This window comes from Pongo abelii, chromosome 9, assembly GCF_028885655.2.
Source record: "Pongo abelii isolate AG06213 chromosome 9, NHGRI_mPonAbe1-v2.0_pri, whole genome shotgun sequence".
Taxonomy (NCBI): domain Eukaryota; kingdom Metazoa; phylum Chordata; class Mammalia; order Primates; family Hominidae; genus Pongo; species Pongo abelii.
The window spans coordinates 119,152,956-119,179,453 of NC_071994.2; the positions used below are offsets into that span (position 1 = coordinate 119,152,956).

The 26,498-nt window shown below is 44.7% G+C and overlaps 1 long non-coding RNA gene across 1 annotated transcript; it reads left to right on the forward strand.

Moving 5' to 3' along the window:
* Nucleotides 1-849: 849 nt before the first annotated feature.
* LOC134762128 (uncharacterized) lies at nucleotides 850-24,518 on the forward strand. The gene is made up of 7 exons (XR_010141791.1): nucleotides 850-1,525; nucleotides 4,844-5,068; nucleotides 14,004-14,184; nucleotides 15,339-15,561; nucleotides 22,740-22,909; nucleotides 23,431-23,565; nucleotides 24,093-24,518. It is a non-coding gene; the product is annotated as an uncharacterized LOC134762128 (long non-coding RNA).
* The last annotated feature ends 1,980 nt before the right edge of the window (nucleotides 24,519-26,498 follow it).

Here is a 26,498-nt window from a genome sequence, read left to right on the forward strand (position 1 = left end):
CAGACACCAAGAGCGCTGCTGCCTGAGACTGAGCAGAGTGGGGAACTGGGGAGGATCTCCACTGCTTTGAACTTAAATGTAACTTGGGCAATTTGGACTTTCTTTGGGCTTAATTTGCAAGGGCTAAATACTTTGATTTTGGACTTTAATCTCTTTGGGATTTTAATCTCTAAATTTTTCCCTAGGAATTTGATAATGGGAAGGGTTTATATCCAAATTTGGGGCATCTTATTTTCCCATTTATTAGTGAAGAAATCTTTATGCATTTTTTATTAGCTCTTTATGCATTTTATTATTGAAGTATCTTCACTCTGCTATTAAACCTCATTACAGAACCTCTGATGAGGTTAGTGGGCCATGTGGCTGGACATCAATTTGGATTGGAAATAGAACAGGCTCTGAACTTGCAGTCTTAGACACAACATAGCCTTGGACTGGATTTTATTAACACACTGTTCTGGCTCATCTGAGAGGTTTATGGAAGTGAAGTCAACAGTGTCTTAGGATGGTCCCAGGAAGGCACAGGAAGGAACAGAGGTTGATGCTGGGGAAGCGACCTCCTGCTCAGATAGTTAGCTCATCCCCTCCTGGAGCCGGATGACCACATACCTGGTTGTCCAGGGGTTAAGCATTAAGCCCGGCTGGTTAAGATAACAAAAAGCTGGGGAATTTTTATCCCCTTCTTTCTCTAGTTTTCATATAGAGGGACTTCCCTGACCCCACACACTTGGCCCCTCTCTGCTCCCTTTTTGACCCAGCTAGGAGTGATTTGTCACTTGAGTTTATGTATGACTCACTCTCTTCCCCTCCCTCTCCCTCTCTTTTTGTATATGCCTGCCCTGGGAGAACACACAAGCTCTGCTGTCAGCCATGTGGTAAGATTCGTGGGGCTGGCTCTGCCCCCACTGGGGAAGCCTGAAGTTTTGGGGGATCAGATCAGCTCAGGGGTTGAGTAGCAGGTCATTCTGGTCAGACACAAGCCACACCCTCTAATTTAACATTATCAGGAATAAAGGTGCTATTTTGATCTTCATTTCTCTGGCTCTTGGTCTGTCAATGGAGTGGTTCTGTAGTCGGAGAGGGAGAAAGTAGAGTTACAAATTTGCCCCCCTCAAACCTGAGAAGCAACCCTTTGGACCAATAGCAAAGTGATTTCTCAGCTGTGAACTAACAGTTTTCTTTTGGAATGAATCGTGTGCTTTCAATTTTCCACTTCAAAAACACACACTTCAGCAAAAGTCACTTTACAGCAAATGAAAGAAGAAATTTCCCCAGGGGAGAAAGGGGTTTGATACTTAGAGGAGGGTAGAAGGGATGACTTAGGAGCATCTATTTTTCCCAACTGTGAAGTCACCAGGAGGTCTTTTTGATATTATTGCCCTTCTAGCCAATAAGGCAGTGGTTTGCAAAATGTTAGCAATTAAGCAGTGCTCTAACTGGCTGAATTGTATCTCTCTGTCCAGAGTTCTGGGAGAGAACATAAGCAGGGTTAGGCATGGCAGAATGTGTCTGACTCACAACAAATGTAGGAAGGGCTGGGTGGGTTTTATTGTGGGATAACTTTCCCAGAGCCTCCTCTATTTAGCTCTCCATATGGAAGCAGGGCTGTCAAAATGGCAAGTTCTACAGAGTGGCCCATTGCAACTGCTCCTCATTAAACTCCCTTCAGAGTCAAGAATGTGTTCACTCTCCTCTTCCTCTTTATATACTCACCACTGCCATCACCACCACCTTCACCTTCATCATTGCCTCTCTCATTTATGGAGCACTGTGCTAAGCCATTTTTATGCATGATCTTCTCCTCACAACAACCCTGTGAGATAGATACCCTTATTTCCCCCCCATTTCCAATGGGTAAACTGAGGCTGCAGGAAATTGAGCCAATAAATGGTAGAGCCAGAATTCCAGCTCAGACCAATGTGACTCCAGTACACTATGCAATGTAGATGCCTATCCAATGTCTTCTTGGATGCTTCCAATGACGAGGTGCTCAGTAGCTCCTGAGCTTCCCGTTGCACTGTTGGATAGAATGCAAGCCTCCCTCCCCAGGTCTTTGACATTCTGCCTGTCGTTACACAGAATGCATCCTGTCACACCATGGCAGCATGTTTGATTGAGGCAGGGCCCTAGTTAATGCTTTGCAGTCAAGCAGGGATACTGGGCTGGTGCAATGTAAAATGCTGACCTGGGGAGATGGCATTTCACTGAACTCACTGAGGCTTGAAATGGGTGTGCTGTGAACTGTACAGCCTTGCCCTCCTGAAGGGAGGGCCCCAAGGGATAGCTGGAAGGCCTGGCAGAGTGCCTGTCCTCCGTCTCAGCATGCCATGGCCTTCTAGAGGGCTTCCAGTTCCATGCTGAGGCTGTACTTCCCTCTCAGGGAGAGCTGGTTGCTCCCGCATGCTGTTTGCAGTGTTTTACATCTACCTCTACAAACCTGCTGGGCGTTCTGGCTGGATGATGCTGTTCACATTCTGAATGCTTGTGTTTACCCACCTCCTCACTGAACAAATTTACAAAGTCAACATTTTGGGACATCTCAGAGATTTAAAAAAAAAATGGCAACACAAAACTAACACAACTATGTTGTCCTCTCCCACCCCCTTGTTTCTAACACATCATAGAGTAGAATTAACAAGATTCTAGTCCTTTGCACTGGATCAATTCTGAGATGCCATCTCCACCCAGTCTCCATACCGTCTTTCCCCTAACTCTCGCTGTTCTGAGAAGTGATGGTAAACAGAATACAGGCCATTGTGTCAACTATACCTGGCTTCCAATCCCAACTCACTCTCTCACTAGCTCTGTGATGATGAGTAAGTTACATAATCTGTGACCTTTAGTTTTCTCACGGGAAACTGATACCCGCTTTGCATTGTTGTGCTGAGCTTTAGGCAAGGTATCCAGGATGTGCATGGTTTTGGTTGTTGGTTGGTCATTTCAGGATTTCATCCTTTTGATCTTGACCAGTTCAGTGATTAATGGTTTTCAAGAGTTAAATCTGGATGATGGAGTAATTGAGTCACGAGTGGGACAGGGCAGCTGGACCCAGAGCAGACACTGAGCACCCTTGGGCAAGCCCCCAATCTTCCTGTGTTTTTGTGCCTCCATCTGTTGTGCCCTGATCTGAAATCATTTTGTCTCTTACTGGAAGGATGTGAGGCTGAGATGGAAAGAAGGAGAGGTGCTCAAAAGTCTGCTGAAGAAAGACGAATAGCTCCTTGTAAGCCCCACTTGCTGCTGCCCACCCTTGATTGTCTGTGGCCGTAGAGGAGACAGAGCATAATTCTATAAGAGAGGAGCACCCAAAACTGCTGCTTGATAACCCTGGGTGTCTCCTAGACAAAAGCCCTGCTTCTTGCGGTATTGTTCATGTTCTTCATGTTCTGGTCCCAGGAGACTTCTGCAGAGGCATCTCTCTGCTCCCCTCTCTCTCCCCAGGGACTACCCACTCTGCCTTGAATATACTGTGCCCATTTGCTCCTTTGATTTTTTATTCTTGGAATGTCCTCCCTTCAACCTCCTTTGCCCCTATACTGCCCCACCAGGTGAACTCAAATTCATCCTCATGGTTTCCTCTAAAGTGTCCTCTGATCTCTATGTGGCTTTTTTTTTTTTTAACTCCTCCTGACTTCCTCTCCATCTTTCTCCCTCTTCTCCCTGTACATGCAGTGACAGCCTCTACTACAGCACCTCGCATTGTGCTGCAATATCTGTTTACATGGCAGCCTCCCCTGTCAGATTTAGGGCAGGGACTGTGCTTATTCTTCCCCATGTCCCCATTGCCCAGTAAAGTGCCAGGCAAATAATAGATAATTAATAAATACTTGTTGTTGAATTGCATTCGGAGCTGTGTATGCCCCAGCTCTCTTCTTCCACCTCTCCCTTCCCACAGCACACTCATGGTCTCTCCCTCTCGCCCTGCCTTCTCCTCATTTCTCCCCTCCCTTGTTCCATCACTGTCCTTGCTATCTCCTAATTGAATTTTTCTGGACAGTAACAAGGCCAGAGATATCTTGCAAAGTGAATACACCACCCACAAATAATCAAGTTGCCACCATTCTCTTAGGCGAGCACTATTTTGGGGATACTATTTATCTCCCCTTCTTCCCATATGTCCACCCCCAGGGTGGGTCATAAAGGGGACAAAACCAGCTCCTCTAATTTGGTGGAGTCCAGCGTGGAGCCAAGCAGCACACGTCCCTCCTCCTGCTCCTCTTACCTCTGCAGGCAGCTCTGGGCAAACAAGTCAGTCTTCATTAAGACAAGGCACACCTGTTACCTGCGCGAACTCTGCCCTTCTCCCCGGTGGCAATTAGCCGGGCTCTGGCTGGTGGAAAAGCACTGGCTTCCCCTGCTCCCTCTGTGAGCTTTTCTTAGTGAACCGGCTATCAGAATCTCCTGCCCAGGGGTCCTGCTGTCCGTTATTATATCACCGCCCCTGCCATCCTGCCTTTACAGCAGCCCTTGGAGAGGAATCTTAATGTGTGCTGAAGACAGCAGCGGGAGTAGGAGGGGGCAAGGACAGACAAGAACTTGGGTTTCTGGGCAGGTGAAGGGGGCCTGCACTGTATTGTTTTAAACTTCAGAGAGACAGTTTCAGGAACCTTGTATTTATTTATTCCTTATTTCCAGTAAAGGTGAGAATGCAGTGAGGGCCAGTCCAGCATGGATAAAATAGAGCTGCCTGCATGGTGGGGATTGGGGTGGGGGTGGGGAGAAGAAAAAGTGCCACTTTGAACAGAGTAAGGAGGGAATGAATGGGCTTTGTGGGGTCATTTAGTCCATCCCCCTGCCTCCCTAGCCTTCTAAACTATAAAAGCCTTCCCTTTCTCTCAATTAGGAACGAAGCATGCTGGGCCTCACCTCGGACCTGCGCACTGCCCCTCATTATGTTCATGATCGGGTGAGGATTCTTGTCGCATGTCTTTCCAAGTCCTTGCAAGGCAGTATCTCTCTGCTTACAACATTATATTCCAGCAGGAAATGGAGAAAGAGTGGCCAGAAGGTGAAAAAGAAGAGATGACCCCCTGAAAGGGACATCCACATTTATTTGAGCACCTACCAGGTACCAGACATTATGCCTGACCATTTTTATCCACAATTTTAGTTAATACTCATGATAACCCAGGAAATATTAATAGATCAATTTCCCCACTTTACAGAAGTAGTCACTAAGACCCAGAGAGAGGAAGGGATTTTCCAACATTGCCCAGCTGTACGTAGTGCCCACTGTACCCTTCTACCCATTGTATAGAGTTGAGCAGGTTTTTTAAAGCTCTCTACACCTCAGCTTTTCCATCTGTAAAACGAGAGAAATAATAGTAGCAGCCTCACAAGGTTGTTGTTAGGATTAGAATTAGTTAACAGATACAATTCTTAGAAGAATACTTGGTATATCATAAACATCTTGTAAATGTTAGCTGCTATTATTAGTAGTATTAATTATTATTACTTGAGACACAGTCTTGCTCTATTGCCAAAGCTGGAGTGCAGTGGCACAATCATACCTAACTGCAGCCTTGACCTTCCCCGCTCAAGTGATCTTCCCACATCAGCCTCTTGAATAGCTCGGACCACAGGCATATGCCACCACCCCCAGCTAATTTTTTTATTTTTTTATAGAGACAGGCTCTCACCATGTTTCCCAAACAGATCCTGAACTCCTAGCCTCCAGTGATCCTCCTGCCTCAGCCTCCCAAAGTGCTGGGATTACAGGTGTAAGCCATGGCACATAGCTATTATCAATATTTTTAGTCTTTTATTCCTGAATGACAGAGCTTTCTGGGCTTAATAATAATAATTACTATGTATGGAGCACCTTCTATGTTCCAAGCCTGTGCCTGGCACTTTACATTAATTATCTTATTTAATCCTCAATGACTGTATAATGTAGTATTATTATTTCTATGTTTCAAAGAAGTCAACTGAGGTTCAGAGAATTTATAGAACTAAGTAAGCTGCAAGGCTGGATCTCCAAGCCAGCGTCATGTGATTCCCAAGCCCACACTCAGCCACTGCACTGTACCACTTCCCAGAAGAACCTGTGGGCAGGGGTGATCTACTTGGAGATGATCCATCTTTGCTTATTATCATGTGAGGCTGCAAAACCTCCTTCTGTGGCAGAACCTCCCACCCTCCACACCCCCAACATTTTCCAGCTGCAAAAGACATCGAGGGGCAGGGAGGTAGGTTTGCTTCCTCTTCCTTCCCCTCCCCTCTCTTCTTTCTCCTCACTCTCCAGTCCTTCCCTTGCACATTGAGGTAGCCTTGTGGAGCTATAACTGTGTCTTGGTGGGATGTCTCATAACTGAGGCTGCTGGGAGAGAATTTTGGACAGGGGGAAATTTGGAGGGGATTCCCTTTGTGTCTCAGGATGAGAAGTTCAGAGAAACAGCTGGTAGCCATTCATCATGCATGCCTACTCATACATAGGTCAGATATGAGGCAGGGAAAGCCCCATTACTAGAAGGGTTTAAACACGGACTGTATAACCATTGGCCAGGGTTATGAGAGTAGCATATGCCTACTCATACATAGTTCAGAAATGAGGCAGGGAAAGCCCCATTACTAGAAGGGTTTAAACAGGGACTGGATAACCATCTGCCAGGGACCTTATAAGGGGGAATTCCCTCTATTGTCTGAGGTTAAAAGAGTTTCCACAGTTTAAGCACATGAGAGGGGAGCTCAGAAGACTTAAAGCCAACTTCTGGAGACTGCTGCAGGGACCACAGTGGGTTCTGAGCAGTAGAAACCTGATTCACATTCACATCCAAAGCCCCTCCCAGCTATTCCTAGGAAAGCCCAAGCTGAAATGGCATATCGTTTTCCCACAGGTTTCTACTGTTACCCCACACTCTGGCCTTCCTCATGTATCCATTTCATTAGGCCCAAATTCCCCAGAACAGAAAAAGACAGCAGAGAGCTAAGAGCCTTTCTACCTGTCCAGAGCAAATATGTGTTGGATGTGTGTGTGTGTGCATGTGCAGAAGTGTGCTGTAGGGGCAGGATGGTGGCTACTGGTGGCTTTTCCTGGCCTTTCAAACCCCATGACCTGAATGATGTGGCTTCATGGGAGCTGGCCATGACTCAACTGTGGACAAAATTCAGCTTCTAAAATTCTGGAAATCAAAAGAGAGTTCTATTGGCTTGTAAGCCAAGGAGTGACCAAAGTACATAAACAACATGTGTGTGTGTGTGTGTGTGTGTGTGTGTATGTGTTGGGTTGGGTGTGCAGGGGTTCCTCCTCTTTGAGCCATCATTCAATGCCCAACTCAGCCACATACTTCTCTTAGGACTCTGAGGAGTTTCCTAAAACCCAATGAGCCTTCTTTTATTGAAGCATTGTAGAAATAATAGTAATAGTAAGTAAAGCAATAATAATAGAACCAATTCCACAAAAATGTGGTAGGACCAAGTGGATAGTGAATGCAAAGCACTTGGTGGAAAGAAAACACATGCTGATATGGTTTGGCTCTGTGTCCCCACCCAAATCTTGTCTAGAGTTGTAATCCCCAAATGTTGAGGGAGGAAGGTGATTGAATCATGGGGACAGTTTCCCCCCATGCTGTTCTCATGATAGTCAGTGAGTTCTCATGAGATCTGATGCTTTTATAAGTGCTTGGAAGTTCTTCCTTTGCTCTTCTCTGTCCTGTCACCTGGTGAAAAAAAGTGCCTGCTTCCCCTTCCCCTTCTGCCTTGATTGTAAGTTTCCTGAGGCCTCCTCAGCCATACTGAACTGTGAGTCAATTAAACCTCTTTCCTTTAAAAATTACCCAGTCTTGGTATGTCTTTATAGCAGTGTGAGAACAAACTAACACATATGCCCTGGAGGGAAGAGCTCATTTCATTAATGCTAAAGTCAACAGAGCCTTGAAAACGGCTTGCAGGCATGGCCTCAGGAAGAGCGAAGAGCCAAGAGCCAAGTGTGATCCCCTCTTCTACCCCTAGGAGCTATGGGCTAAGCCCCTTGACCAGCAGACTTCCCAGGATGGAAAGGAGAAGAGCTCAAGGAATTGCCATGAAGAGTTAGTGTAGAGAGTAGTTTGGTGATGAGTCAATGGTCATTCACCCCCCACCTCACGGTGCAAGACTTTGTAGTGAATCTTCGGAGTCCTATGTCTCATTTTCCTTATCTAACAAATGGCATGGTGGTCCTTGCCCTAGCTAACCCATAGGATTGACTTGATTTGAAAACCCTGAAATGTTACTTTGTGGTGGGCTTCAGGCTCCCCCAGGCAGAATCCTGCAGCTGTAGGCTATGCATATGCCTCTGTGGACAGGGACATCATCAGCTCTCTATCCAGCCCACTCCCCACACTCCCACCCCATGGCAAAGCCTAAGCTTTGTGCCTGCTAGAGGGACCAGAGTCTCACTTAGGGAGAAACAAATCTTCCTCCTGGAGGAGAACAGGCAGCACTCTGGGTGTGTGCCTGGGAGCCCCAACCACTCTGGCCATCCTCCTATGTGAGGATAGGGAGCTAGGTCAGCCCACCCCCTCCATGTTGCTGCCTTTAAACTACTGTGCTTTGTGCTTTCTGGTGTTTCAGTTTATCATCTCAGGATTTGGAATTGGGAAGCAGGACGCTCCTTCAGCTCAGATGTTTGCTTGTGCCCCAGACTCCAGAGACCCTCTCCCCACCTCCTTTCCTCCCTTGCCCCCTTCCATGGGGACCAAGAGGGGCTCCTGCCTCAGGCCTTGGGGAGGAGCGCAAATGCCCTATGGAGGCTTCCATGGAGAGACAGTGGCAGAGGATGAAAAAGAGGAGCTGAAGAAGCAGAAAAAGGAAGAGAGGAGGAAAAGCCAGGAGATTACAAGGGATCAAGAAGAGGCTGTTTAAGTACATGGCAGCATACCCAGGAGCTGGGCTCCTGTGGTTGTGTGGGCTGGAGGCTGCATGGCAGCGGACGCTGAGAAGAAGCTGTGCATTAGAGAAGCTGAAAGAAGATGGTCTGTCCTCCCACAGGGGCCTCAGGGACCTCAGGCAATGCTGGGCTCTCAGAGGGTAGGGTGGGGGCATCCATGCCCTCATTTTGGCCTAGGAGGCAACAGGTGTTTATCTGAAATGCCTCTGCACATGCAGTGGACATCAGACAAAGACAGTGTGTGTGTTTATGCATGTGTAGATGCACGTGGGAGACATGTTTCAGTGTGCAGACTGTGTGCATTCACGTCTGTGTGTTTTCGAAAGTGCAGGTGTGCATGCCTGTCAAAGAGGCCCATGGGCAATCTGAAACCATGACTGGACGTCAGCCCAGGCTGCAACAGCCCAAAGGACAGCCCTCTCCCCACATCAGGGCTGCTCTGACCATGTCCCAGCTTAAGCAAGGCAGTTGTCCAAGGCTATCACCTTGCTCTCTGCTGGGCTCAATTCATGACTGACAGGTGGCCAGGACCCAGTGGTTTACCAGGTACTTTCACCCTTAGGCTCTCACATGGTCCTGGTAAAAACCATGTGGTACACAGTACAGTTCTCTTTACAGAGACAGGAACCAAAACTTAACGTCTCAAAAAACTGCCTTTTGAAGTAGGATCCAGTATCGTTTCCTTTGCCTGCAAATGTCATTAGGTACTGTTTCCTTATTTTTGGGCCATCTCCTCTAACATCTCTACCCTTTTAACCCCTAAGGGTCAAAAATGTGCATAAAAGGCCAGTGTAGGGACCTTGCTTTCCCCATCAATGTTCTTTGTGGCTGGACTTAAATGGTTAGGGTGAAGGTGGGTCATAAGTCCAGAGTTTAGCTCCTGGGGGACCTTCTTCCAAGGCCTGGGGGCCTATAAATTCCAAATTCTAGACTTACAGGGATTTTAAAGTTGGAAGCAGTTCTGTATAGGAGGGAAGAGGTGCTGCTATCAGGAACTCAGAGAGGATTTTTGGAATCTGTTGGGACTGTTTTCGAATCCCAGTTATGTGACAGGGGCCAATTGATATTCTCTCTCTCTGCATCTCAGCTTTCTCATCTATAAAACGGGAATCTAATAAAAATAATAATAGCAAATACTTGTAGAATGCCAACAAGATGTAAGACCCTATTTTTAAGTACTTAATAGATATTAATTTAATCTTTACAACAATCTTGTGAGTCAGGAATATTATCACCATTGAACAGACAAAAAAACTGATTCTCAAAGTATTAAGTGACTTGCCCAACATCACAGTGCTCATACACAATGAATATGGTACTTGAGCCCCGCAGTCTGGCTACAACATCTGTGTTTAACCACTGCAATACTTCACAGCAGGGCTGGATAACTACCTGAACCTTGGGTGGTAAAAAAACAGCTTAACAACATGTGGTGGTTTTAAAACCTGTCTGCAAACTCTTTGATACTCCTCCATCAAAAGGCAAAATCTAGGTCTCCTCCCCTTGAAAGTCCTAGATAAACTGTGTGACAGACTTCAAGAATTAGGATGCAGTGAACAGGATGCTATGAAATTTCCAAGGGTGGCTTAGGAAAGGCCTTTGGCTTCTGCTGGTTTCTCTCGGGATGCCTGCTTTGGGAGCCTTCTGCTGCTGCATGAGATCCCTGGCTACCCTGGAGAGACGTCAGACAACAGGTGAGACGCCCAAGAGCCCTAGCTGTCTTTGTCTTTGCAGCCCAAGCTCCAGACATGTACTGAAGAAGCTTTAAGGATGAATTCAGTCCCAGCTATTCCCTGGCTACAACTATAAGACAGACCCTCCCAAGTAAGAACTGCCTAGACAAGCTCAGGCAACTCCAAGATTTAAGAGCAAAATAAAAGATAGTTATTGCTTTAAGCTACTGTTTGGGTGGTTTGTTATGCAGTAGTAGATAGTCAGAACATAACACTTACTTTACAATAGTTGTAAAGTAAGGAACGAGGAATCATTTCAATGAGGAATCACTGAAAATGTAGATGTCGAGCCCTTGGTAGTGACTGCCACCTCACTTTCCCTCATTCATCTGCACTCTCTGGGTATCCTCACCAGTACCTCTTGTCTTAAAACAGAAGTGACTCATACACAAATTCAATAGCCACCTCCACCAAACTCTGGAAACCAGTGTCGTGGATCGCAGCTTTCTCACTTATAACTGGTGATCTTCACAGCTCTTTAAAAAACAAAAACACTGCACATGATGCTACCGCGTGGAGGCACTGGCATGTATAGACAGGAAATTATCAGCACCTTATGTCATTCCAGAAAAGTTCCTGGAACTTACACTGGGCACGCTCTGTTACTGACCTCTCTCCCTTCCCTAAGAACACATTAGGTTCACACTGCGCCACCTTTTCCTTAGATGTGGTTTTGTGCGGGTAAAGACTTTAGCTTTATTTTATTCTTCCATGCATTTTGTGGATTACATCACTGAGACAGAGAATAATGCATATGACAGTATAATGAGAGAGCCACAGGCCTATCTGAGGGAAGAGAAGTGGAAAATGAAAGAATAAAGGGGAATGAAGAAAGGCTAAAGAAAAGAAAGAAAGGCATAGAGAGGAAGAAAAAATCAGAAGGGGGGGAGAGAGAGAGAGAGAAAAGATAAAAACGTGGAAGGCAAATGAAAGGGAAATGGGAGAAAGGACAGGAAGGGGCTTGAGATGAAAGACAAAATGCAACGAAGAGAAAGTGGCCATTTCATTCTGACCACTCTGCCTTCAGCTGAGTCCTGCAGCCAAAGAGCCTGGAGGCTACAGTCCCCAGATCTGCCCACTGCACTCAGTGCCAGGGCTGGCCGTGCACATATAGCTCTTGCCTGCAGCTCAACACCCTGAGCTCCTTAAATAGCTTTGAACCGCACTGAGTGGTGGATAAACATTTGTTTCACAGCTCACAAAGCAGAGCTGCTGGCTACCACCAGTTTTGATGTAATGAGTTCCATTCTGGACCCCGGGGAGCATTTAGAATGGGCTCTTCTTTGCCCAGTCTGCCAGTCAAGCTGGTACCAGGGGGAAAGAAAAAACACAACACTAATCTCTTCCCCACCATCCCTGTCCAGATTTGGAGTCCCCAGAAACCAAAGTACTCCATTCTCAGGGGATGGGATTAAGGAGCAGGGTGCCCCAGGAACCTGAAATGCAAGTGCCAGAAAGGGTGGCTGGATAACCTCAGGAAATTATTTGAACTCATGAGCAGTCCAAAATCCACTCACTTCTCAGGAGCTAAGAATTGCAGACAGAGTCTCTGGTCTCATCCCCGCTCTGCTTGCTCCACACAGCCTTCTTCTGCAGCTGTGGAGCTCAATTCTTAAGAAAGGAGATAGGAGAACAGCCTGGCATTGCTGCCCTTGGTTGGCAGCTGCCCTCCTTGACCACTGCTCTCTACCACCCAGATCGTGCCCAGAGCTTCCTGTTTACCTCTGTGCTTAGAGAGCCACAGTGCCCTGCGTTGTGACCCCCATTCCCATCACAGCAGGGAAGGGAGGGTGGTGGGGAAGGGGCTGCTAATCCTCCTCTTTATTCCCCCCTTCCCCACAAACTCCCCACTCCATGACAATATGACATACCGCCGGAAGGAGCTGAAGACCAGTTGATATGATGAATAAATGGTAATTATGTGGTTGGCCTTTCAGCACTTCCTCTGTGGATATTAATAGCCATTAATGCCCTGCTGTTTTGCACTGCACCAGAGTCTGCCAGACAGAGCACAGGGCAGGTCACTGCCCCAGCCCTGTGCTCACCCGCCAACCAGCACTGCCTCATTTGCTTCAGAATTTCAGGAAGGAAATGAACTTGCAAAGACAGTGGGTAGAAAATTAAAAGGGGTGAAAACAAATCCAAGGGGGAAGTCATTTAGATTTCCAGGCAAATTGGTTGTTGAATTGGCTTCTTGGACTGTTATGATTGGGATCTCCTAGGGGTCATCTTGTCTCTTTCCAGATTCTAGGCAGGAGTCACCATGAAAACTTATAACCTTTTCCTTAGAGTTACTGGGGCTGAGAGAAATTGGCAGATGAGTACAGAGGCAGACTTGAATTTCCCCACCAAAGCAAGTTGGGCAAGAGCAGAACTGACCAGGCTTAAATGGCAGAAGTGTAGACAAAAGTGGACAGCCTGAATCCTACCATTCTTTGTAGCAGCAACGTGGTGTATGGAAGGAGCATAGACCTTGAAATCAGACTCTGGAGTTAACCAGCTGGCCCAACCACCTGCTAGTTCTACGCTCTGCACTATAGGAGATAACAAAAAGAGTGTAGCCACGGCATGAGAAGACTCAACTGTATCTCTGTGTGATCTTGGGTAACTTACATACCTTCTCTGGACCCTAATTTTCTCATCAGAAAAAAAATTTCCTAGAACAGGACAGTATATAATAAATAAATACTAGTCCTTGTTGAATAGTGTGTTGGAGCTACCCAGTACCAGCTCATGAGAGCCAATGGTATGCCTCCCTTCCCAAATTTGTGTTCAGTGACATCACATTGGTAGCTTGAAATTGGCCATGGTAGCAATATTTATACCAGAGAAATTGGTAATGCTACAAATTAGGTTTATTCCCACCCCCACCCCCCTTAGGAGAACTGATTGTTCAACATATACCAGCAAATGGCTGTTCCTGCCTGTTTCAGCTGTTTCGAATAGTGGGGTCTTAGAGCATGTCTTCGGGCTCCTGAAAGCCACAGGCCAGCCCTTTGGATGATCTATTTGTCTCCCATACACCTCAACAAACTGTTCACTTCTAACAGGGATTGTCAAAATCTCCTTGAGGCCCTATTAGAAAGCTGCAGCTCCTTGATCTATTCATCACCAAGGGGCAATTGTCGAGGAAGTTGATTGTAGTTCAAATCCAGGTATCAATTCAAAATGTTTTTGCGTCAGACAACCGTGTGCGATCAATCAGTAATGTAATCCTCTGCTGGTAGAACACAAAAACAAAGCCCCACCTTGCCTCGTAAACACAACATCATTAGTCTTAGGATAAACTATAAATTGATGCATAGAGCAAACAGCCAGAGCTGCGTCCCGGGGAATGGGAGCAGATGAAATAGCAGTACTTTATGGTGAATGACAAATCATTGCTTGTTCCGTTCCCTATCGAGTGGAACACCATCAATCACATGGTGGACTCGTTGGGTTCCAAGACAGATAGGACATCACGAACAGATGCTATGGCTGAGACTGCTGGCCTGGGCAGCGCTGTACTTTTTGCTTTTCCTGGAAGGGGAAGAAGAGACCAATCCACTTTCTGTATGGTCCTGTCTTTCATTCGAGTTTATAATGGTAAGTCAAGGAATTCCATCAATCATAATGTCCTTGAGAATGGGAACCTTCATCCTTTTCATGTTACACAAAGTCCTGTTTGAATGGCAAGGGAAAGGCCAGGCTTCTAACCAAAGAAAGAAGGAGCAGAGGATGGATCAACTGCTTTTTTTATTTCAGAAAGTCATTAAAGTCCTGTCTGTCCTCATGTAGTGACTCTCAATCTTTGGGTCTGCCATAGTGCCTGTAATCCCAACCCCTTGGGTCACTCTTTTATATTAAGGTACTATATTCAAAAGGAGCATATTACCATGTGCATCCCAGCTCCAACACAATGGGGCATTATCTGAGCACGTAATAGGTGCTCAGTATCTATCTTCTAAATGGATAAATGAAAGGATGGATGCATGATAATACACAGTAGGTAGTTTGGATGGAAGGAAAACAGGAGCAGGAAAGGAGTGAGAGGTATGATTGTAAAATTAACATTAGAGTAGGTGACACTACTTTCAAGGACAGGAGACTGGAATTGGTGATCTAAAATGAAGAAAGGTGATATAAGAGGGAAAATAGGAAATCCTGAAGATAATACCCATCTCCTTTCTAGTGTTTCCTATAGCCAGTTGGTTTTTAAGCAAAGCATGTTGAGGGAATAAAAATCAAAGCCTGTCTCTATTCTAATGGGAACATGAGGAAAGGAGGAAAAGTTAGATAGTTGTGATTTGCTGTCGCTCATGCATAATCTCACAGGCCCTATTTCTGGCCTTCTGCCATTCGTGGGGCCAGGGAACTGAGAAGCAATGGAATCTTTCTGACTGCTGATTTAATTAAGTGTGGCTAGTCTGTGACAGAGGCTGACTCGGCACCAAGCCAAAGTCACAGGTGAGTTGGTCATGTCATTGATGGGTGAGTCCAGCCTCATGTTTGACCAAATCAACCAGTCATTTGGGATATCTGAAGACTTACGGATAGCAATTGATCCTGCTATGGTGCTGGAAGACACTGGTGATTTGGTTAAAACCCATCTCTCTCTCTATATATATATATAGTAAAGAACATACTGCCAATTCAGGCAATCTGACAGTCTGGGGTAGCTACAACTTTAGTGATATCAAGTATTCGACATTATGTAGTGAAAACCATGTTTGATTTATATCTTTTTTCATTTCACCTAGTTGTTGTGGACATTGTGCTGACACACCTAAGGGTGGTTTGGAAACAGTTGGCATGTTTTCTTTATGTATTTTTCACCTCTGCCATCTGTAACTGGGAAAGGGTACCCTTCCTCCTGCCAGTTATCCCCAGCTGAAGTCTACACAACCTTTACCCAGACATCAGAAACAGCTGTCTCAGGCAGAAGGCGCTTGACTCCAGGTGGGCGCTCAGCAGCAAGGGCAGGTGAGATAATGAGCAACAATAAAGTCCTTTTCAAAGAGGAGGGAGTCTGTTGGAGGGGTGAGTTGGTTAGCATATGCTGGCCCTTACTTGGCTTCTAGCATTTGTTCTTCTGTGCAGCTTGTTTCTCAGTGTGATATCAGATTTACTTTTCCTTCTCTTCCTCCTTTCCTGCCTTCTTTTCTCCCTTCATTTACTGTACATGACACTGTGCTTGATGCCACAGAAGAGTCAAAGATGATGCAGCTATCACCCCTACCCTCAAGGACCCAGCCACACTCTACCTAGGAAAAAGGCAAATCAAACACAACCATGTTGCTAAAAATAATAATAAATGAAGAAAAGATAAGAAGAGATTAAGCATTTGGAGTTCAGGAGAAAGGAAGTAGATGTGTATTTGGGTTTCATAGAGGAGATAAATATTGTACACACATAGGCCTAAAAGGACAGGTGGGATTAGAATGGTTTCAGTGCATGGGGCCATCTAGAAAATTATATGCAGGGGGAAAGGAGAGAATAAAGATGTAAATGCAAAAATAAATTAGAGTAGTGTAGCTAAAGCAGTCAAAAGTCCTGGAGAGAAAATACAGGTAGGTGGGTAATAACACTTTTGCCCTGATGAAACAGTGGCAGAACAAAGAGGGTATCAGATGCCAGGTTAAGGATGTTGGACACATTTTGGCCATCCATTGGAAACCATGGAAAACTTCTTAGCAGTTTATGATACTTAAACATCTTTGGGAAGAATAATCTTGCATCTATGTGTAAGGTAGTTTGGAAGGGGGCAAGATAGACAGTAGAGATAAAAGTTAATAGATACGAGTCCAGAAGATGGTAATTAAAATCTTGTGCTGAGGCAATCATGAGAAAGCCATGAGGGGACAATGCTGGACAGCAAGTCTGATTGGAATAAATAGGACATGGTTCTAATAACTACACACTAAGATGAGGGGTGAAGAGTCAGAAGTCACTGCAGCTTTGTGCTTTGATATTTGGTTGAGCTGACTTGGGAGAAAGGATGCTGATGGTGTCAATCTCCCTTTGATCCACCTCTGACTGCAGCACAGCTATAGTGGAGAGTCCCACAAGGCCTCAGACTCACCCAGCACTTGACTTGCATCCCACCTTGAGGGCTTTCTGTGCTTCTTTCCACATCGTGCCCCAGGACCTTCTTCAAAACCTAGGAGATTGCTTGGACTGCCCACAGAATAGCTTGAGTGTAGGGAAGATAATGCCCTGGGAGACTCCCAGCTCATGGGGAATGGGATCAGTGCTGCACCTTTAGTCCTTCAGAAGAACAATTGAAAGCATCTGTCAACTTCTCAGGAGGTCCCAGTGGAATGGAGGCTCCATTGCCCACAGCACTGATCCTGATGATGTTTCTCACATCAGTGCTTCCTGCTCCTGACTAATTCTCCCTGCTCAATCACTGTTACATGCTGGGATCACCTCCCATATGAACTACCTGCACCCATTTCTTGCCTCAAGTTTTGCTTTTGGGAGAACCCAGGACAGACATACAGGTGGAGCTCTTCCAAAAACGAAGATAATTGAGTCCAGAACTCTAGAGAGATGCTGGGGTTTGAGATATTTATATCTAAATCATCTACATGGACAAGGTAATTGGAATTAGGGAAGTAAATACAATTGTCTAGGGGAGAGAATATGGAGAAAGAAGAGACAAGGGAAGAAAATCAGACCTTGGAGAATTTTCCATCTGGTAGGTGGGAAGAGAACAAGCAACTAATGCAGTAGATGGAGAATAAGAAGGGCAGAGAGATGGTTGTGGTAAAAGTGAAGGGATCCTGAGAGTGACCATCTGAGATGAATGCTGCAGAGGCCCAAGGAGGATGTGGCATTTAGAAAGTCTTTGAAAACCTTGCAAGAGCGATTTTGTTGGTAACAGTGAAAGCCAGTTGCAAGTGTCAGTGAGGTAAGGAAGTGGAGGCCCAGAGCATGGATTGGAGGTCCCTAAACCTGGCTCTTTGGGTGGCTTTAAAAAATACCAACATCTCACAATAGACCATCTGAAGTAGCATCTCCAGAGAGAAGGGCTTCTCTCTCAATTAGATTGAGGGGAAAGAGAGGTAAAGTGATAGTCTGATAGCTTGAGGTATCAAGGCATAGAGAAGTATTAAAAATAAAAGAGAAATAGAGAAGATGTATCCAAGGTGGAGAGAATTAGTCAGTGGAAAGGAAGATGTTAAAGATGCAAGATGATGGGGAAAATGTCTGGAGAAGGACTCAGAGGAGAAGGGATCAAGAACATGACTTTACTAAGTTTAGTTTTAATAAAGAAGATTCATTCATTCACCCATTCAACGGGCATGGGCTAGGTTCCTCTGTGGCAGGGCACTTTGCATAAAGAAAGGGCAAGTTATGGCCACTCCCCTCTAGCAGAGAAGGAGGTAAAAAGAATCACTAGAAAACTGTCAGATTCTAGGATAGAAACATTTGTGGTATTTTGAATAGTACCTCTGCCCACGTACCGACTGAGAGACTCAGGAGAAGGTAAATTCCCAGGGCTTCAGTTTTCTCAGCTTTAACCACCACTCCCCTGGGTTGCTACAACAATCACACAAGAACATTGTGCTAATGTGCCCAGCACAGTGTTGAGCACGTAGTAGGCCTTCCAGAGAGTTAGTTTTCTTTATCTTGGAAGCAAAATACAATGACACTGCAGAGGAAGAAATGTTTTACTCTGCTCCAAGGGCTAAGTAAAGCTTTCCAGAAAAGCTATTACTCAAACTAACTTGGAGCTGAGAGGGGAAAAGAGAGAGGCCATCTGAAAATTTGGGAATCATTGGAGCAAAGAGCAGGGCAACTGGGGAAGGTAAATCAGATGGCTCTTGTCTTCCAATAAACAGAAAGCAAGGTTGTCATTTAAGGGTACGTAGTATGGGCTACATTGCATCCCTCCCCTGCCAAATTTATATGTTGAAGTCCTAACCCCCAGTACTTCAGAATGTGACTGTATTTAGAGACAGAGCCTTTAACAAGGAAATTGAGGTAAAATAGGGCATATGAGTGAATGAGCTTTAATCTAATAGGACTCCCTATAAGAAGAGGACATTAGGACACAGACATGCATTAGGAGAAGGCAGCCATCTGTTAGACAAAGAGAGAGCCCTTGGAAGAAACGAGCTCTGCCAACACCTTGATCTTGGACTTCTAGCCTCTAGAACTGTGAGGAAGTAAATTTCTGTTGCTTAAGGCACTCAGTCTGTAGTATTTGTTACAGCAGCCCCAGCCAACTCACACAGTAAGGGTGTGGGATAGCAGCAGATTGGAGAGATTGAGGAAAATGAGGATGGTTTGGAAGAACTCTGATGGGGAGGTCAGTTAAAGCTAAGGAAATGGTTCCCGAAGAGATGGTGGCCCAGCTCACTTTATGGATTATGGGTGGGCCCATGACTTTTTTCTCCTGCAGTGTTTGCTAGGGCAGCAGGTTGAACCTGGGCTGTGTTTGGGTTCTGGCACCAAGGGACTCATTGGTCAGGAGAGTGGGAACTTCCAGATTGGCTGAGGGCAGGTGAAATGACTGGCCAGGGGCACAGGCTCAGGGAGACTAATGAGGCCAGAAAGGACATGCTTCTCTCCTTAATCTGAGAGATTAAGGAGAGTTCTGGAATGGGAAAATAACTGGATGATTAAATGTGAGGGAGTAGGAGTTTGGAAAGGACAGAGACTGTATCACAGAAGGGTAGTGGGCTTGGAGGTATGCTCATGGTTTAAAAATAATGGACAGAACTTTGTCATAACATGTGAGGATGGAATAGAATGGTACAGTGTCAGATTTCCCCATGGAGAGTTAGAGTAATGGTATTCTCCAGCTTCCAGGCATCTGTGTTTTAACAGCAATGTACTTCAACATCATGGCTTGAAGCCCCTTGTTGCTGGGTGGATATGTGAGGCCTTGGACCCTTAATGTCTTCCTAAAATTATTATGCTCTAGTGGGGCTAGAATATATGTCTCTTAACTTCCAATTTAGGACCCTTGAAAACACTGTTCCCATTAGTAAGGCCATGGTGGTCAGGGCACTGGCATCCTTCCTCCACAGAGAGATCACGTTTAAGAGCCATTTTCTCACCCCCTCTCCAAAGCTCATGAATTCACAGAACTCGTGACCAGGTACAGGCAGGTGAGACTACGAACCACATGATAGAGCTGCTTCTTAGACTCTCACACTCTATAGCCCAGACCTGATTATAGCCCTGAAATCATCCCTAAGTGCTTGGAGAAGAATGGAAGGAAATGGGAATTAAATATCTTGAGAATGTCTTCAACCCAGGCCATTTTCTGTCAAATCTCTGCTTTAAATGATTTTCTACATTTTTGTTAAAGATATTCACAGATTCCAGTTACTCTTGCAATAAGCAATCACGCCCCAAGCCTAGGAAAGAGCCTGACACCAAGCAGGCACTCATTAAATGTTTGCTGAGCTATTATTGAATGCTCAAGTCTTACTACCTGGTAGTTCTTCCTTATATCCTGCCACCAATGTATTTCTTATAGTGTGGTTAGCTGATGGTTTCCATATTCTCTAGCAACAGTTCCTAGCTTACTTGTCAAAACACACTGGTTTGCCTCATCTGTTTTGAGGTACACTGCAAGTAATTTGTTACCAATAATAAAACATCACATCTCAGAAGGTGATTTTGTAAATAGAGAAAATTTGAAAGAGTGCTTATCGTAACGTCTCTCTTGCTTTACTTGCATTTCAGTTTGCTTTCTTGAGTGGGAGGGCAGTGGTAGAGTCACAGCTGGATAACAGGGGATTGTATATCACCTCTGTTAAGGCAGTGGGTGTGTTTGGAATATGTCACTTTCACCCGAGTGTCCTGACTAAGGAGAGAAACAGCTATGAGACTCACCGTTGGAACATTCCTTCCTCCACATGGAATAGATGGCTACATCTTTAGCTTTCTCCTTGCCAGGATAAACATTCACAGATCTGCCCAGTGGCTGGACATTCAGCACATTCCTGAAGAGTATTTTAATTGGCTGAGTGGGTCTCTGAGGACCTGCCCCCATTAGCAGGAGAGTGATTCCTGAGTGTTACCCAAACATAGCAAGTGCAGCTGTGTCCTAAAAACACAGTCCTGGGGACCTCTGAACCACATTTCCCTCTGTAGCCTTGGCTATTTCAAAGAGATCATTAACAAGGTGGAATTGGGTGCCCAGAGGGTCACTGCACAATATACATTGCTACTGTCTTTTAATGGACTTTCTCCAGACATGGTGATTCTTAAACTGCAGCATCGGCAGCTGCTAAGGACATGGAGAGCCATGCTGTCTGCAACCAGAGCCACCCTGCCAGTCCTGTTGAAGCAGATCTGAGCTTGGGCAGATGGATCAGGCTTGGAGAGGGGAGGAGGGGAAGTGGGTTTAAGGGGAGGGGGCATCAACAGAGAAGCTAGGCAGCCCTCAGAGGACTTTGTTATTGATTTAGCGTGAGAACTGAAAGTGGCAGGCAGGCAGGTGGCAGGGACGGGCAGGAGGGGAAGACAGGTGTAGGCAATTGTGGGCAGTGATTAGCTGGGGTGGTGCAGATGTGGCTGGGGGTGTCAGCTGGTGGTGATTAGCATGGGTGCTTCTGAGAAGTGTTGCATCAGATGGTGGTTTCAGAGTCCAGATGTGAGAAGCCAGTGGTCCCTGCCTTCCCCTGCTTCCATACACGTTTATACTCTCCCTACTCTCCCAAGCATGCACTTGCACTTTCACCTTCCCTGCCACAACCACCCCTTTCTGGGCATTCCTCTCTAGGTGAAGGGCATGGACATCAGATTGTTCTCCCCTCAGTCTTCAGGTTTTCCACTAAGTTCTGACATGACCACACAGACTGAACACCCTCAGACACCAGGCAAGATGAAATCTACATAATAGGTCAGTGCAATCATGCTTATTCCCATGAGACATGCACCTGGTGACAGAGGACTTTTATACCCCAGTGTCTACTTTGCCTGTCCCCCTTTTTATAACCTGCCTAAAATTTTTATTAATATAAATATTTGTATGTGATTACAATATATACAAAAAGTAAATACGCCAGCATAACTCCCACCCAGATCAAGAAATAGAAAATTCCCAGCACTCCGTTGGACCCCATTCCAGCCACTAACTTCTACCTTTGTCTCCAAAAGTGATCACTTGACTTCAGTCACCATAGATTCATTTTGACTGTTTTGGAACTTTATATAAATGGACGCATACACAGTACATTATGTTGCATCTACCTCTTTTTTGCTTAATAATATGTTTGTAAGCAACCGTTTGTTCTTTTTCATTGCTGCATATTATCCTACTTCTAAGTAAATCGCAATTATCGGTTCCAGTGTTGAGAAACATTTGGGCTGTTTCTGGATTGGGGTTATATGAATAATGCTGTTCTAATCACTGTAACGGGTCCTTTAGTGGTTATACACATGTATTTCTAGATAGTTAACAGTGAAATTGCCAGAGTTATAGGGTGTGGGTATATTTAGCTTTAGCAGAAACAATTTGATAGAAAGCACTTTGCAAAATGATAGTGCCATGTCTCTACTCTGATATCTCGGGACTGGCTTGCCCTCAGCCAGAGGCCCAGGAGCTGGTAGGAAACTAGCCACCATCAACAGCTGCCTGTCTCGGGCATTCTGTAGGACCCACTGTAGGACTTTTGCTCACCCATTTCAGCATTTGGTTCCTTGTATTCATCCTCTCCTAAGTCTTGGCGCTTACAGACTCTCACACCCTATAACCATTTCAGGTGCTCCTCGCATTGATGACCCCTTTAGCTATGGCTTCTGAGACTTACTGACCAGTTTATCTGCTCAATTAAGCTCCCAACTACACTCCTACCCCATTCCACAAAGTTGGATCAGACGCATTCTGGTTTGGGCTCCACAGAGCTGATTCAGCCAGCGCTAGTTTCTAGTCTCTCTGTTAGAGAGTGCAGGATGATTGGAGGTGGAGCTTGTCACACTGAGAAGAGAAGCAGGTGAACTGTAAGACAGGCAAATCAATGAAATTGGCATTTTTCTTTATTAATGGGCCCAATTTGTCCTGGGTTAATGGCTATTTACAAAGTTTCAAGATGCCTAGCCCTTTGAGTTTTACGGCGTCTTGACCATACTTTCTTGATATAGTGTGTGTGCATGTGTTGCTATCCCATAGCATCTGTTTATTTCCATGTCCGCAGCAAAGTGCTGGGCACACAGAAGGACAATGTGATGAAGCGCCATCACGTGGCTGGTAGCCTGTGGTGAGTCACCGGACTTCTCGACTCCCACCTCACTAGGGTGGAAGGAACAGTAACCACAAGGCTCCGCAACTCGGGCTGCGCCCGCATGATTGGAAACAATCTGTGAAGTGAGTCACATCAGTTGCAAAAACAATTAAGTCAGTGGGAAAAGAAAATCAGTAAAACTGGTTATTTGGCTTGATGAAAAGAAAGCAGTCCATTGTTTGGTTACATTTTTCACTTCCCAGCTGGTCATTGTGACACTGAGGCTGGGCTTGCCTACACAAATGCTTTCAACAGTTTTGCCCGAGACTATGTCTACACAGCTCTAAAACCATCTGGCAAGTTACTCAGTGGAGTCAAACAATCTATCAACTATTTGCCTCAATACTAATTTTAGGCTCGTGACCATTTTATGGAGACCCGATAGAAAACTACCATAGACATTTTCAAGAAAGACAAGACTTGGAGGGCACAATACCACTCCTATTACATTCTGTGTCTGGGAACTCAGTGACTTCAGGCAGTTCTAGGTAATATCTGCTAGTGGGAGTGGGAGGCAGACAGGGGTTAGGTGGAGTTCAGAGCTGTGAAATGCAGAGATGATTCCCCCAAGTCATGCTGACTGAACGCTTTGCTTTCATCCTAGACTGTGGAGTGAACGACCCCGAAGAAACAGACTTCTAATTCTAGCCTTTTGGAGATTACTAAGCCAACTCCCAGATTTTAGACATGAGGAAAGGGAGGCTCAGGAAGGTGGATAAACATGTGCAGGATCACAGAGGTGAAAAATGAGTGTTTGCTTGGCTAAGTTCAACTGTACCTACTTGTCTCCAGAGACTGCTCAGGAACTAGAACACCCTGATACAACACAGGCACTTGTGATGGAGATATTCATTCCATCAAAAGTGGAATAGAGCATGAAGGAGAATTACCTCGTAAAAGCTAGGAAGTTTCTCCTAATCCTTTTTAGGTTACCTTCCCTGTATCCCAAATGCTCTTCAACTGCCCAGGGCTCATGTCAGTCTCCAAAGAACAGTGTCCTAAGTAGAGGGGAATGTGTATGATGCCACGTTGGCTGAAGTGTGCTCTAATTTCACAGATATTCCCATAAATGCTATTTTATTAAGCTGAGCTACACTAAATCTGTCATCTCCATAAGTAACACCACAGTGAAACTGTAGGTAAGTTCAGAACACTGCAGTGAGCCATGCTGGGCTATTAGTTTCAATTCAACGCTGTTACCTGTAAGTTACAGCATATCAGGGGCACAACTTAGGCACTGAGTTTATAAGATTTGGTTCCTTACAGATGCCTTCGGCTCTCCAAAACAACAGAAATGATCAAAGATGGAGGCAAGAAGACCAGAGAACCCTAAATGTTTACTGTCTCCAGTGTGTTTGGAAACAGCTTGGACCAGTGTAGAGTGCTGGAACAGAGAGTCAAGAGCATCAGTTTCGATTCCCACCCTTACAAACTGCTCAGCTTATGGAAATTACTTTATGTTTCAGGCCTCACTCTTGCCATCTTTAAAATGGCAACACATGTACACACCCCTCCACAGTAAATACAGAGGTCCTGCAAGCCAGGATGTTAAGTATTTAGGATGAAAATGATGATGATTAAGTCTATTCTATCACTTGATCTGATTCTCTCTGACTACTCTGCAGGGGGTAATAACATGGCCTGCACATGATCCATAATCCACCATCTTCTGGTGAAAAGAGGAAAGGGGGTTAATGTGTGTGTGTGTATATATATGTGTGTGTGTGTGTATATATATGTATATATACACACAACTGTATATATACACATTAACATTAATGTGTATATAATGTATATACATTTTATATACATATCAGTGTTAATATATAAAATGTATATATACATTTTATGTATATAATGTATATACCTAACATATACATATAAAATGTATATATACACTTTATGTATATAATGTATATATACACTTTATGTATATAATGTATATATACACTTTATGTATATAATATATATACCTAACATATACATATACATCTATATGTAATTTATATACATTATATATATTCACACACATTAACCCCCTTTCCTCTTTTTCCACCAGAAGATGGTGGATTTTATATATGTATATGTGTGTGTATATGTATACATTATATATAAGCATTATATAATATATAATGTCTCTATGTACACATAATGTGGGTGTATATATATATATATATGCATTATATATAATGTGTGTGTGTCTGCCCCCAAAGAAATTTAAAATAAGTTGATATCTAAACACATTGTTGATGAACAAGGGCAACTAATTATCTACTTGCGGTAGAGAAGCCAGACTATTGCAAATGTCTTAGCACTTCATAGTATATTAGGAATTTTCTAGAGTGAGCTGGCAATGTTTAAATCAGATTCAGTCCTACATATTGCACTCCAAAATTGAACACGGGCTACCATGTCTGGGACAAAGCTGAAAGCGTTCAGAGGAGGCTGCCTCTGAAGGGATAAAATTGGGATGCATTTGCTTTAACACACAGGCTTTAATTAGTTGTTACTCATTAGAGGAAATCACATTTCATAGCTTCTAAGAAATAAGGCAAACTTTTTCAAAATTTGATTCCATATCCAGGAGAATCTCTCTCCACAGCCTTTTTATTGAATCATTGTAAAGTCTTCTCTTGCTTTTGTTTATTAACTTGAGAGGAAAACTGAGTTTGGAAAAGGATGTTGGAGGGACACAAGTCACAAGAAAGGTTTTCTAGACCCAGGGAAAATATGCTTGAAGAAAAATGTCTCCAACTGGAGTCAGCAGACATTAAATTACAGACATGTGCATGATTTGTCCAGATCGGTTAGAGCATGATTCTTTGCAGCAATAAAAAACAAGAGACATTAACAAGCCAATGATGTTACATGGAATTAAGTAGCATTCAAATGATGAAAGAGAAAATTAAGGAGCTAACCTTCCACTGCCTAGGCAGTTTGCACGGTCAGTAAAAATGCAAGGCTTCATTTCCAACATCCATGCCTTCAATAGGAGAAAGTAACTCTGGTGGCCCATGACCATCATATGCCCTTGGTCAGCTGTCCTGTCAGGACCTACCTGATGGCCTTGGGTGACTTAAATGGCCAGCTAAATGCAGTATGTTTTGACTGTGAATCTTGCCTCTCATGGCGGTTCCCTGTCACCTCCCTGATGCAGGCAATGCCATATATCACTGCTTTTCTGCAGGCACGCCACCCAGATAGCATCTGAAAGATTGTAAACAGGATGATTCACAAACTGGTGGCAGCAGCTAAAAGCAGTGCAGTTCGCGACCCTCAGCACACGCCAAGATTCTAAATGGGATGTTGCAACAACAAAGCAGCCTGAAGATTCTAAACCACAATGGTGTCACCAGGACATTCATAGGGTGCTGTAACCTGTAATTGACAAGCATACTTATCATCGTTTCTCCTTGGGCATGCTGCATCCTTGCGCACCACTGGGCCTCCTGTTGCATTGCTGCTATTTATTCGCATCTACAAGCAGGGGAGCAAGTATTCTGCGGAAATAGCCCCAGAGAGGTGTCTGATTCCCACAGGCCCTTGCAGCCAGCTACAACAGAATGATTTCCAATATCAGTTACTGAAAATTCTGACCATGATATGCAGACCATGGCAGATCTTAATGACAATAATATCATCTCACATTTTGATGGCGTTTAACAGTTTACA